We start from the raw sequence: 12,695 nt of genomic DNA, 5'->3' as shown, positions 1-12,695 counted from the left end.
TTTCCATAAAAATCCAAAATTTAGCTCAAAAATCGCCCGTGGGGCCCATGTCTCGGAACCCGATAAAAGTTACAAAATACGAAAGCCCATTCAACCACGAGTCTATCCATATCAATTTTTCCAAAATCCGACCTCAACTCGACCCTCAAATCTACAAATCTTATCTCCAAATTTCTAAGTTCAAATCTCCGATTTACACCTCAAAAACATGTAATCTAGTCGGATTAATCGATGATAATTCAATATTATGGAGAAGAAATGATCACAAGGGACTTACCTCAAGCTTTTCTTGAAAATCTATCAAAAATCGCCTCTCCTCAAGCTCCAATTTGCCAAAAATGGCGAATGGGACGAAGTCCTCTGCTTTATAATTCTGCCCAGATAGCCTCGGTCCTGCCTCGATCTTGGCCTTCGATCGTGGTCCTAGATCCTGGATCTCGGTCTTGGGCCTCGATCATGGGCCTTGATTCTGACCCTTGATCCTGACCTTCGATTATGGCCCTCGATCCTGGCCTTCGATCATGGCTTCGATCCTGGTCCTCGACCCTGCCTTCGATCGTGGCCCTCAACCCTGGGCTCGATCGTGGCTTGATTTTGGGCTCGATTCTGGGCTCAAATCTGGGCTCGATTTCTGGCAGAAGGAATTTCCAGCAGAAGGAAATTGCAGCAGCTGTTGTAGTTCAAATTTTTGATCTGTTAACCATCCGAAACTCACCCAAGGCCCTCGGGACCTCAACCAAATACACCAAAAAGTCCTAAAACATCATACGAACTTAGTCGAGTCTTCAAATCACATCCAACAACACTAAAAATATGAATCACACATAGATTCAAGCCTAATGAACTTTGAAACTTTCTATTTCTACAAACAACGCCGAAACCTATCAAATCACATCTGATTGACCTCAAATTTTGCACACAAGTCATAAATGACATAACAGACCTATTAAAATTTTTAGAATTGGATTTCGACCCCGATATCAAAAAGTAAACCCCCCGGTGAAACTTCCCAAAAATTTAACTTTTAGCATTTCAAGCCTAATTCCTCTACGGACCTCAAAAAAAATTTTCGAACACGCTCCTAAGCCCAAAATCACCATATGGAGCTATTGGAATCATAAAAATTCAAATTCGGGGTTGTATACACCTAAGTCCACATCCGGTCAACTTTTCTAACTTAAATTTTCAATTATGAGACTAAGTGTCTCGTTTCACTTCGAATTCCTTCCGGACCTGAACCAACTAACCCGATAAGTCATAAAATAACTGCAAAGTATAAATTGAGTAGTATATGGGGAAATGGGATTATAATACTCAAAACGACCGGTGGGGTCGTTACACTTTTCTTCTTCATTGTGGTGCAACCATAAATGTTATCGTCGCGACGCTAATTGTTATATCTTTTCTTCTTCATTGTCGCGACAACAAGAGCTGGTGTTGCATCAATAATGACATGGCTCTTCCTTTGGTTTCTTGATGCACCAACAAAGTATCATCGTCCTTCTCTTTTTGTTTGTTTTCTTTTTTCTTTTAAATAATCCTTCCCTACAAGATTTGTTAGTACTTATAGGAGAGTAAATATAAATTATTCATCCTTTTAAAATATATATATATATTATTTATTTATATATAAAAATACATGAATAATAATACTTATCAACAATAATAGTGCGGTCTGCACTTCTTCAGGGACCCAAAACACCATCTTTCTGAACCTCGTCTTCTCCGGCCGCACAATAATTGTGCGGTCCGCACTTTGCGAAGGGAATTTGTCACTGGTTCTTCATAGTCTGCGGCCGCACACAGTATTGTGCGGTCCGCACTTTGGTCTTTACTGCTTTGTTTTGGTCCTTGTCCAATTTTACTCTTTCTTGAGTTGATTTTCATCTCTTTGGCTCATTTCCCAATATTCCTGCAGGAAAGCACATTTCATAAGTTCTCGGGAATACCTTTAAGTATTTTTGAGCTAATATGAAAGTAAAAGAGTGCAAATAAGTGGTCAAAATCCCTACTTATCCCTAGGTAAGCCGATTAGTATAACAATTAAGCCAGTTTTTAACAATGATAATTTGAGGCAGAGTTTAATAAATACCAAAACAAAGCGTAATAAGCCTACGCGGCAATAATCATAACAACCTCCCAAGACTGGTCATAAAGATTCATGAACTCAAGCTAAATACATGAAATGGTCTCAAAGATCGAAATACAATATTGTTCAATGAAAGCTGACAGTAAAATGTAAAGAAAAGACTCCAAGGGACTACGACGATCAAGCAGCTCTACCTTGAATTCTCGCGATGAACAAGCTAACTCTGCCCGAGTTCGATATCTCCAATACCTGGCTCTGCGCAAAAATGTGCAGAAGTGTAGTATGAGCACACCACGGTCGGTACCCAGTAAGTATCAAGACTAACCTCAATATAGTAGTGAGGAGGTACGAGTCAAGACACTCACTAGACAAAATAATCGGTGCAGTAAAGAAGTATAAAGCTAATAATAGAAAGCAGAAATCAGTAAATAGCAACAAGAATCAACAAGTGATATAAACAGTAAAGCAATAAGAACATCGTTAAGTATCGTTAAAACCAAATAAGGAACACCGAGGACAACCAATTAATCAAGCCGTTCTAACACAAGTTTCACAATGAAATCACTCTGTGATACCTCATCTCATAATTATAAGTCACGGGTCTCAACCCACTAATGCTCACGGCACCTTGTGCCCACATTTTAAATCACAACCGTACGGACAACTCACGCGCCAATATCTCAATCCGTCCGGCATGATCACCGGCTCACATTTACAATCCGCCCGGCGTGGTCACATGATCACAATCATAATCCACCCGACGTGGTCACGGGCATAATATCACAATCTGCCCGGCGTGATCACAGACTCAATATCAACATGAAAACAGATAATACAATGACACATGGGCATGATCAATAAATGTCAAGTTCCATACTCCTGAGCTAGTATAAGTGGCATGCTACAATATATTCTTGTATGAGTGTACTACTGCAGCCCACGTCGACAAGTAATATCAAAGACATCGAGTATCTCATCGAAGCAACAAAACGAGTCACTCAAGGTGTATGACATGCACAAGGAAAAATACACAATCACACAAAAATCACCAACACAATATCCCAAGCCATCACACATCATCCCTGACATCGGCACCCGTATCTCTCCGATAGCCACCCGTATCACTCCACCCCGACAATATTATTAGCAACCCGTATCACTCCGATAGCCACCCGTATCACTCCATATAATAGACACCCTTATCGCTCCGCCCTGACAACAACACAAGAGCTACCCGTGTCACTCCGTACATTCAACAACAGTGAGATGCCACCCTTATGTCCCGCATAACAACAATGCCACCCTTATACTCTGCATAACAACAACCCAACTACACAACCATTCACATGTGCTAACATCACAACAATACGACATATCAACTCGTATCACAAGTGCCCATAGTCCACGACCTTTCCAAAGATCCAACAATAACAATATTTCCATAAACAAAGAGCCCACGGCTCAACACAATGTGTATAGAATCTCGATAACAACAAAATGAACGGGAAAGTAACTCAATAAGGAACAACACCCCCTTTAATACAACTTCAATTAAAATAGATTAATGGCTTTCGATAACCTCAATCTCCATGAAATGGCACACTTCAGACTCTAGTGTATGAATTAGGCTAACAATGAAGGAGATGACACGAACTAGTATTATGTATAAATGCATGGGAATAACCCGACAACAAAATGATATCATGTACAATAATTTCAACTAAGAGTCACTCAACAATAAAAGTGTCACGACCCGGAATTCCCACCGTCGGGACCGTGATGGCGTCTAACATTTTACTTGCTAGGCAAGCCAACATTAGAGAATCATTAAACCAATCCTTATTCTATTCAGTAAATAACAACAATTAGCTAAGATGAAATATAGTGAGTGCGGAATAATATAAAAATTTTATTAACTACTACCACCCGGATCTGGAGTCTTCACGAGCATTCTAGAATTCACTATAAGTAATAGTCTGAAAGAAATATAACTGTTTGGATGGAAGAAACAGTAAAACAGAAAAGATAGGCAGGGACTTCAAGGTCTATGAACGCCGATAGATCTACCTTGAGTCTCCGGATAGCGGGTCCAACAGCTAAAATCTCGATCAACCTGAGTCGGTACCATAATCTACTGGCGGCTCTTCAACTGCTACTCTGGTAGGTGCTGTGGCTGCGGCACTTACTCCTCATCGGCCTCTGCCTCTGCCTCTAGTGATACCTGCTCCGGGAACAGTGTCGTCGATAAGTGCACCTTGTGTCCTCACCATCTGTAAGAGAATGGAATGATAAAAGTTCAAACTCCGAGATCAATAAACGCGCATGATAGGAATAAAAGAAGTGAGATTGTCCTAATAGTTCAGTAGCCTCTCGAAGATAAGTACAGACGTCTCCGTACTGATCCGCAAGACTCTACTAAACTCGCTTATGACTCGTAGCACATATGAACCTATAGCTCTGATATCAACTTGTCACTACCCAATTTTCTTTAGAAAGTGCAGAGTGCAGTATCAGTATAACCGACCCCATGTACTAGTAAGTGTCGAGCCTAACCTCGACGAAGTAGTGACGAAGCTAAGACAAGGCACCTACAAATCAACGTGTACAATTTAACGGTATATATACAAGTAACAACAATGAAAAGCTAGACATGTAATATCGGGAGGGGGAATATGCTGAGGGAAATACGAGATAAAGAACTACAACAGAATAATGACTGAAACAACCAATGTACTATGAATCAACAGGAACAGCGAATACAGTAAAGGAAAACAAATTGCACGGCATCACCCTTCGTGTTTTTACTCTCAACCTCACCATAAAATCAATAGAAACGAAACGGCATCACCCTTCGTGCATTAGCTCTCATATCATGGCGGAGCATCACCCTTCGTGCATTAACACTCACAATATGGCACGGCATCACCCTTCGTGCTTTTACACTCACAATATGGCATGGCATCACCCTTCGGGCATTAACACTCACAATATGGCACGGCATCACCCTTCGTGCATTAACACTCATAATATGGCACGGCATCACCCTTCGTGCATTAACACTCACAATATGGCACGGCATCACCCTTCATGCATTGACACTCACAATATGGCACAGCATCACCCTTCGTGCATTAACACTCTCCGTTACCATAATGCAATGAATAAATAACAAAAGGGAGATAGAATAACAAGTACAAGCTTTACTTCAACATTTGATTCCACAATATCAATCTCAACTTCGAAATAAATACTCAATTATCACCGGAAGATCCGTAAGCATGATAAGAACGATTAATTTAACGAAATTAGACTAAACCTGTAGAAATTAGTCATGGGAAAGAGACAATATAAGAAAAATGGGAGAAACAGGGAAAACAGGTAAATTGGAGGCGCATAAGTACTCGTCACCTCACATATACGTCACTCACATGAATTTCACATAACAAATAATCTGAGGTTCCTAATTCCCTCAAGTCAGGGTTAACCACGACACTTACCTCGCTCTGAAGGCCACTCAATACTCAATCACAGCTTTTCCTCTAGAATTCACCTCCAAACCACTCATATCTATTAAAAAATGACTCAATAATATCAAATATTGCTAAAGGAATCAATTACATTGCATAAATTTACATTTCCCAAATTTTCCTCCAAAAAGTCAAATATCGACCCCGGGCCCGCTTGGTCAAAACCCGAGATTCAGACAAAAATCCATTTACCCATTCACCCTCGAGCCCGGATATATAATTGGTTTTGGAATCCAACCTCAATTTGAGGTCTAAATCCTCAAATTTCCCAAATCCCTAGTTTCTACCCAAAACCCCTAATTCTACCATGAAAACGCTAGATTTTAGGTTGATAATACATGAAATGTAATGGGTAATTGAAAGAAAATGGTTTAGAATCACTTGCCAACACTTTGGGGAAGAAAATGTAGCTTGAAAATCGCCTCTAGCCCGTTTGATTTTTGAAAAATTGAAGAAATGGCTTAAGTCACGTTTTGGGACTGTTTTATGCACTGGGTGACAGTATTCATCACGTTCGCGAGGACACTGTCGTGTTCGTGAAGAGCAGAATTGCCAAGCCTTCACATTCGTGAGTCCTCCTTCGCGTTCGCGAAGGCTACTCCCCCTGGCCTTCACGTTTGCGAGACGATGCTCGCGTTCGCGATGAAGGATTACTGACTCCCTCCCCCAGGTCTCTAACACTACGCGTTCGCGATGACCTGGTCGCGTTCGCGAAGGGTAACGCCTCCATCGCTTCATGTTCGCGACTAAGCCTTCGCGTTCGTGAAGAAGAAAATTCCAGCCTGACCAGCTTACTCTTCGCGTTCGCGAGAGTAGCTTCACGAACGCGAAGAAGAACATACTAGAACAACTGTTACAGCAAAAATACCAGATTTTCTAAGTCCAAAATATCCCGTAGCCTATCCGAAACTCACCCAAGCCCTCGGAGCTCCAAAACAAACATGCACACAAGTATAAAACATCATACGAACTTGCTCGCATGATCAAATTGCTAAAATAACACCTAGAACTACGAATTTAGCACCAAATCCAATGAAATTTTCAAGAACACTTTAAAATTTCTATTTTCTCAACTGAACGTCTGAATCACGCCAAACCAACTCTGTTTCTCATCAAATTTTACAGACAAGTCTTAAATATTATAATGAACCTGTACCAGGCTCCGGAACCAAAATACGGACCCGATACTAACAATGCCAAACATAAATAAATTCTTAAAGACATTAGATTTTCAAACTTTAATTTTCATCAAAAATTCATAACTCGAGCTAGGGACCTCTGAATTTGATTCCGGGCATACGCCCAGGTCCCATATTTGGATACGGACCCACCGGTACCGTCAAAACACGGATCCGGTCCCGTTTACCAAAACTTTTGACCGAAGTCAACTAAAATTAACTTTTAAGGAAAAAATTCTTATTTTTATCAATTTTCAACATAAAAGCTTTTCAAAAAAATGCTCGGACTGCGCACGCAAATCGATGAGGGTAAAAATGAGATTTTTAAGGTCTAAGAGCGCAGAATCGAGTTCTAAAACATAAGATGTCCTTTTGGGTCATCACAAAAAAGAAATCACATAATGATAAAAGTGGTAACAACTTCAAATAAAGCATATAAGGGCAAACTCGACAAGTAAAGACATGTAACGACAACTTCAAATACAGCATGTGATAGTAGACATGACGAATAAAAGATACAACATGTGCTAACAATTTCAAATAAATAGATGAAATAAGCCTAAGAGCCTAAACTGGTTAATTTCCACATATAAGCTCGGGTACGTACTCGTCACATCGCGTACACGGCTTTCACATAACACAAATAATACAAATGACTCAAATCCTAAGGGGTAGTTTCCCCAACACAAAGTTAGGCAAGATACTTATCTCAAAGAAGCTAAACCGATATTCTAAAATGACCTTCTCATGTGAAACAACCTACGGACGGCTCAAATCTACCCAAAATATTTTAATATCATAAATAAAAATCATAGGAAATAATTTTGGATAATAAAGCTTAAATCTTTAATAAAAACTAAAAAGTCAACCCAAAAAGTCAGCCCCGGGCCCGCACCTTGGAAATCGACAAAATTTACTAAATTCGAATACCCATTCCGATATGAGTCCAACCATATCAAAATTATCCCATTCTGACATCAAATCGTCCTTCAAATCATCATTTTACATTTTTGAAAGTTTATACAAAAATTCTCATTTTCTCCCATTCAAATCATTAATTTAATGTTAAAAACAAAAATGGAATCATGAAATATAATCAATTCCTGATAAAGAATACTTATTTCAATCCAAACCATGAAGAACACCTCCAAAATTGCCTAAAATCGACGTCTACAACTCAAGATATGATAAAAATGGCCAAACCCTCGAGATATAATGATGCTGCCTAGGGATTATGCATTTGCGGTCCAAAAATGCGCACTTGTGCACTCGCTTTTGCGAGCCAATACCCGTACCTACGGTTTCCACTTACCAGTCCAGAATGCGCACCTACGCAAAAGGGGTCGCATCTGCGACACCCGCTTAAGCACCAAAAACTCCGCAGAAGCGGACGGCCATCTGAAGCCTCTATTTCGCATCTCTGATCATTATTCCGCAAATGCGATATCGCACCTGTGGTTCCTCACCCGAATAAGCGAAAGACCTAAGCATACCCCAACATCACAAAAGCGACCGAAATTCTGCAGAAGAGGCCGCACACCTGCGCTCCAAAATGCGCAGATGCGAAGCACTAGAACCATACTTGCCAAAAACATGGAAATAATCCGAAACTCATCTGAAACACACCGGGGGCCCCTGGGACCCCATCCGAACATACCAATAAGTTTCATAACATAATGCGAACCTGCTTGAGGCCTCAAATCACAACAAACAATATCAAAATTACGAATCGCACCTCAAATCGAACTTAATGAACTTATGAACTTTCAACTTCTACAACTCGCGTCGAATCATATCAAATCAATCCGGAATAACCTCAAATTATGCATGCAAGTACCAAATGACAAAACTCAGCTATTACAACTCTAGGAATTGCAATCCGAGCCCGATATCCGCAAAGTCAACTCCGGGTCAAACCTCTCAACCTTCCAAACCTTCAACTTTCCAATTTTCGCTAGAATGCATCAAATCAACCTACGGACCTTCAAAACCAAATCCGAACATATGCCTGAGTCCAAAATCACCACACGAAGCTATTGAGATCATCAAAACATCATTCCAGAGTCGTCTACACAAAAGTCAAACTCCGGTCAACTCTTTTCACTTAAACTTCTAAAATAAGAATCATCCTTCCAGATCAATCCCAAATCATCCAAATATCGGACTAGACCACACACGCAAGTCATAATATATGATGCTAAGCTGCTCGAGACTTTAAGCCACGAAACGGGACGCTAATCTATACTATATTAAAAGTGCAAAGGCCCTTAGCAAAATGACGTTCGTCTTTTTTACCCTTTAAAACCAGACTTTACATTGGACAAAACTGTAATTTAAAGTATGTTCCTAATATTTAGTATTTTAAATCAACTAAAATTTAAGTTATAAAATATTTTCTTACTTGAACTAGATAAAAAATCCTACAATATTTAACACATAAAATCAATAATAATTTTATTATAGATTCAATCCTTATTTGATCTATCAAATGTAATCATATAATTTATTTCATGGTACTTTTGCCCAATCTTAATATTTAGGAGTTTTCCACGTTACTTTTCCTTATTTGTTTTTCTTTAAAAATGAACCTTAATACTATTTATACTAGGGAATCAAAATATTGCTTAATTAAAACTCGAATATATTTTGAATGAAGCATAATTATATTTAAATTAAGACAATATTGAAACATTTATGTTAAAACAATATCAAACAAACAAATCATTTTATTTATCTTGATGACTTTGAATATAAAACTCATACATCAAAATAATTATTAAGGCAACCGATGACTTTTGCGGGACATGATTTATTTCTTGATTGAGCTAACTAATAAAAGGATCAACATTAATTATTTTCAAGAACTTATATTTGTATTTAATTGTTATTTTAGAATACAAATATAATTATTTATACTATTATTCATGTAACATTTTATATTCATTGATATGGGTAAACGCGCAACGCGCGTACTATGGACTAGTTCTCAAAACGACCGACCGGGTATAATGACTTGGCCGGTCATTTTGAGTATTATAACCCCATTCTCCCATTTACTACTTAATTTATGCTTTACAGTTATTTTATGACTTACCGGGCTAGTTGGTTCGAGTTCGAAAGGAATTCGGATTGAAATGAGACACTTAGTCTCATAATTGAAAATTTTAAATTAGAAAAGTGACCGGATATGGACCTATGTGTAAACGACCTTGGATCTAAATTTTTATGATTCCAATAGCTCCGTATGGTGATTTTGGGCTTAGGAGCATGTCCAAAAAATTATTTGGAGGTCCGTAGAGGAATTAGGCTTGAAATGCCGAAAGTTGAATTTTTGGGAAGTTTGACCGGGGGATTGACTTTTTGATATCGGGGACGAAATACAATTCTGTAAATTTTAATAGGTCTGTTATGTCATTTATGACTTGTGCGCAAAAGTTGAGGTCAATCGGACATGATTTGATAGGTTTCGGCGTTGTTTGTAGAAATGAAAAGTTTCAAAGTTCATTAGGCTTGAATCTATGTGCGATTCGTGTTTTTAGTGTTGTTGGATGTGATTTGAAGACTCGACTAAGTTTGTATGATGTTTTAGGACTTGTTGGTATATTTGGTTGAGGTCCCGAGGGCCTCGGGTGAGCTTCGGATGGTTATCGGATAAAAAACGTGGACTAAAATAGCTGCTGCAAACTCCTTCGCCCAAAATCGAGCGCAAAATCTCCCAGAATCGAGCCCCGAATCTCCCATGATCGAGCCCACGATCGAAGGCCAAGATCGAGGGCCATGATCGAAGCCACGATCGAAGGCAGGATCGAGGGTCAGAATTGAGGCCCAGGATCGAGGCCGAGGATCGAGGACCACGATCGAAGGCCAAGATCAAGGCATTACTTAGGGCTGTCTGGGCAGAAGTATAAAGCATAGGACTTCGTCCCATTCGCCATTTTTGACAAATTGGAGCTTGAGGAGAGGCGATTTTTGATAGATTTTCAAGGTAAATTTGAGGTAAGTCCCTTGTGAATATTTCTACTTCATAATATTGAATTATCATCGAATAATCCGACTAGATTACATGTTTTTGAGGTGTAAATCGGAGATTTGAACTTAGAAATTTGGAAATAAGATTTGTAGATTTGAGGGTCGAGTTGAGGTCGGACTTTGGTAAAATTGGTATGGGTAGACTCGTGCTTGAATGGGCTTTCGGATTTTGTAACTTTTGTCGGGTTCCGAGATGTGGGCCCCACGGGCAATGTTTGAGTTAAATTTCTGATTTTTATGAAAAATTAGTATTTTCTTATAGAATTAATTCCAATAAATTTCATTTATGACTGGTGTGCAAAATTTGAGGTCAATCGGACATGATTTGATAGGTTTCGGCGTTGTTTGTAAAAATGGAAAGTTTCAAAGTTCATTAGGCTTGAATCTATGTGCGATTCATTTTTTTTGTGTTGTTAGATATGATTTGAAGACTCGACTAAGTTTGTATGATGTTTTAGGACTTGTTGGTATATTTGGTTGAGGTCCCGAGGGCCTCGGGTGAGTTTCGGATGGTTAACGGATCAAAAAGTGGACTAACATAGCTGTTGCAATTTCCTTCTGCTGCAAATTCCTTCGCCCAGAATCGAGCTCAGAAGCGAGCCCAGAATCTCCCAGAATCGAGCCTAGAATCTCCCATGATAGAGCTAGTATCGAAGCCACGATCGAAGGCAGGGTCGAGCGCCATGATCGAGTCCAGTATCGAAGCCACGATCAAAGGCAGGATCGAAGGCCAGGGTCGAGGGCCATGATCAAGGGCCAGGATCGAGGGTCAGAATTGAGGCCCAGGATCAAGGCCTAGGATTGAGGCCCAGGGTCTAGGACCACGATCGAAGGCCAAGATCGAGGCAGTACCGAGGCCTGTCTGGGAAGAATTATAAAGCACGGAACTTCGTCCCATTCGCCATTTTTGACAAACTAGAGCTTGAGGAGAGGCGATTTTTGATAGATTTTCAAGAAAAACTTGAGGTAAGTCCCTTGTGATCATTTTTACTCCATAATATTGAATTATCATTGAATAATCCTACTAGATTATATGTTTTTGAGGTGTAAATCGGAGATTGGAACTTAGAAATTTAGAAATAAGATTTGTAGATTTGAGGGTCGAGTTGAGGTCGGATTTTGGTAAAATTGGTATAGGTAGACTCGTGGTTGAATAGGCTTTCGGATTTTGTAACTTTTGTCGGGTTCCGAGACATGGGCTCCACGGGCGATTTTTGAGTTAAATTTTAGATTTTTATGGAAAATTACTATTTTCTTATGAAATTAATTTCAATAAATTTATTGACTGAAACGAATTATTTGTGACTAGATTCGAGGCATCCGGAGGCCGATTTGTGAGGCAAAGGCATAGCAGAGTAAAGAATTTCATGTTTTGAGGTAAGTAACTATTTTAAATCTGGTCCTGAGGGTATGAAACCCCAGATTTTTGTATCATGTGATTACTTTAGGGGTGACACACATGCTAGGTGACAGGCATGTGGGCATGCACCGAGGGAATTGTAACCTTGTCCGTCCAGTGAAACTGTAAAGTTGAATAACTTGTTGTTAGCTATATGCTCTCTATGTGTTGTGGAAATTTGACCGTAAGACATGTTAGAAACCATGTTTAGGCTATATGTTGGTTCTGATGGAAATGCACATAGGTCGTGTACATGTTGAACTACCTATGTAATTGTTGTTTTGTACTCAGTCACAGTTTACTTATTTATTTTATATCAGTCTCTATTATTCATTATTGATGCATCATATCATTATTGTTTGGGCTGATTTCATGATTATTGAGAGCCCGAGAGACTGGAGAGATTTGTGACTGAGTGAGGCCGAGAGCCTGATTGTGAGATATTATATTATAGCACGTGAGTTGTCCGTGCA

The sequence above is a fragment of the Nicotiana tabacum genome, chromosome 2, assembly GCF_000715075.1.
Source record: "Nicotiana tabacum cultivar K326 chromosome 2, ASM71507v2, whole genome shotgun sequence".
Taxonomy (NCBI): Eukaryota; Viridiplantae; Streptophyta; class Magnoliopsida; order Solanales; family Solanaceae; genus Nicotiana; species Nicotiana tabacum.
Note: the sequence above shows the minus strand (reverse complement) of the source record.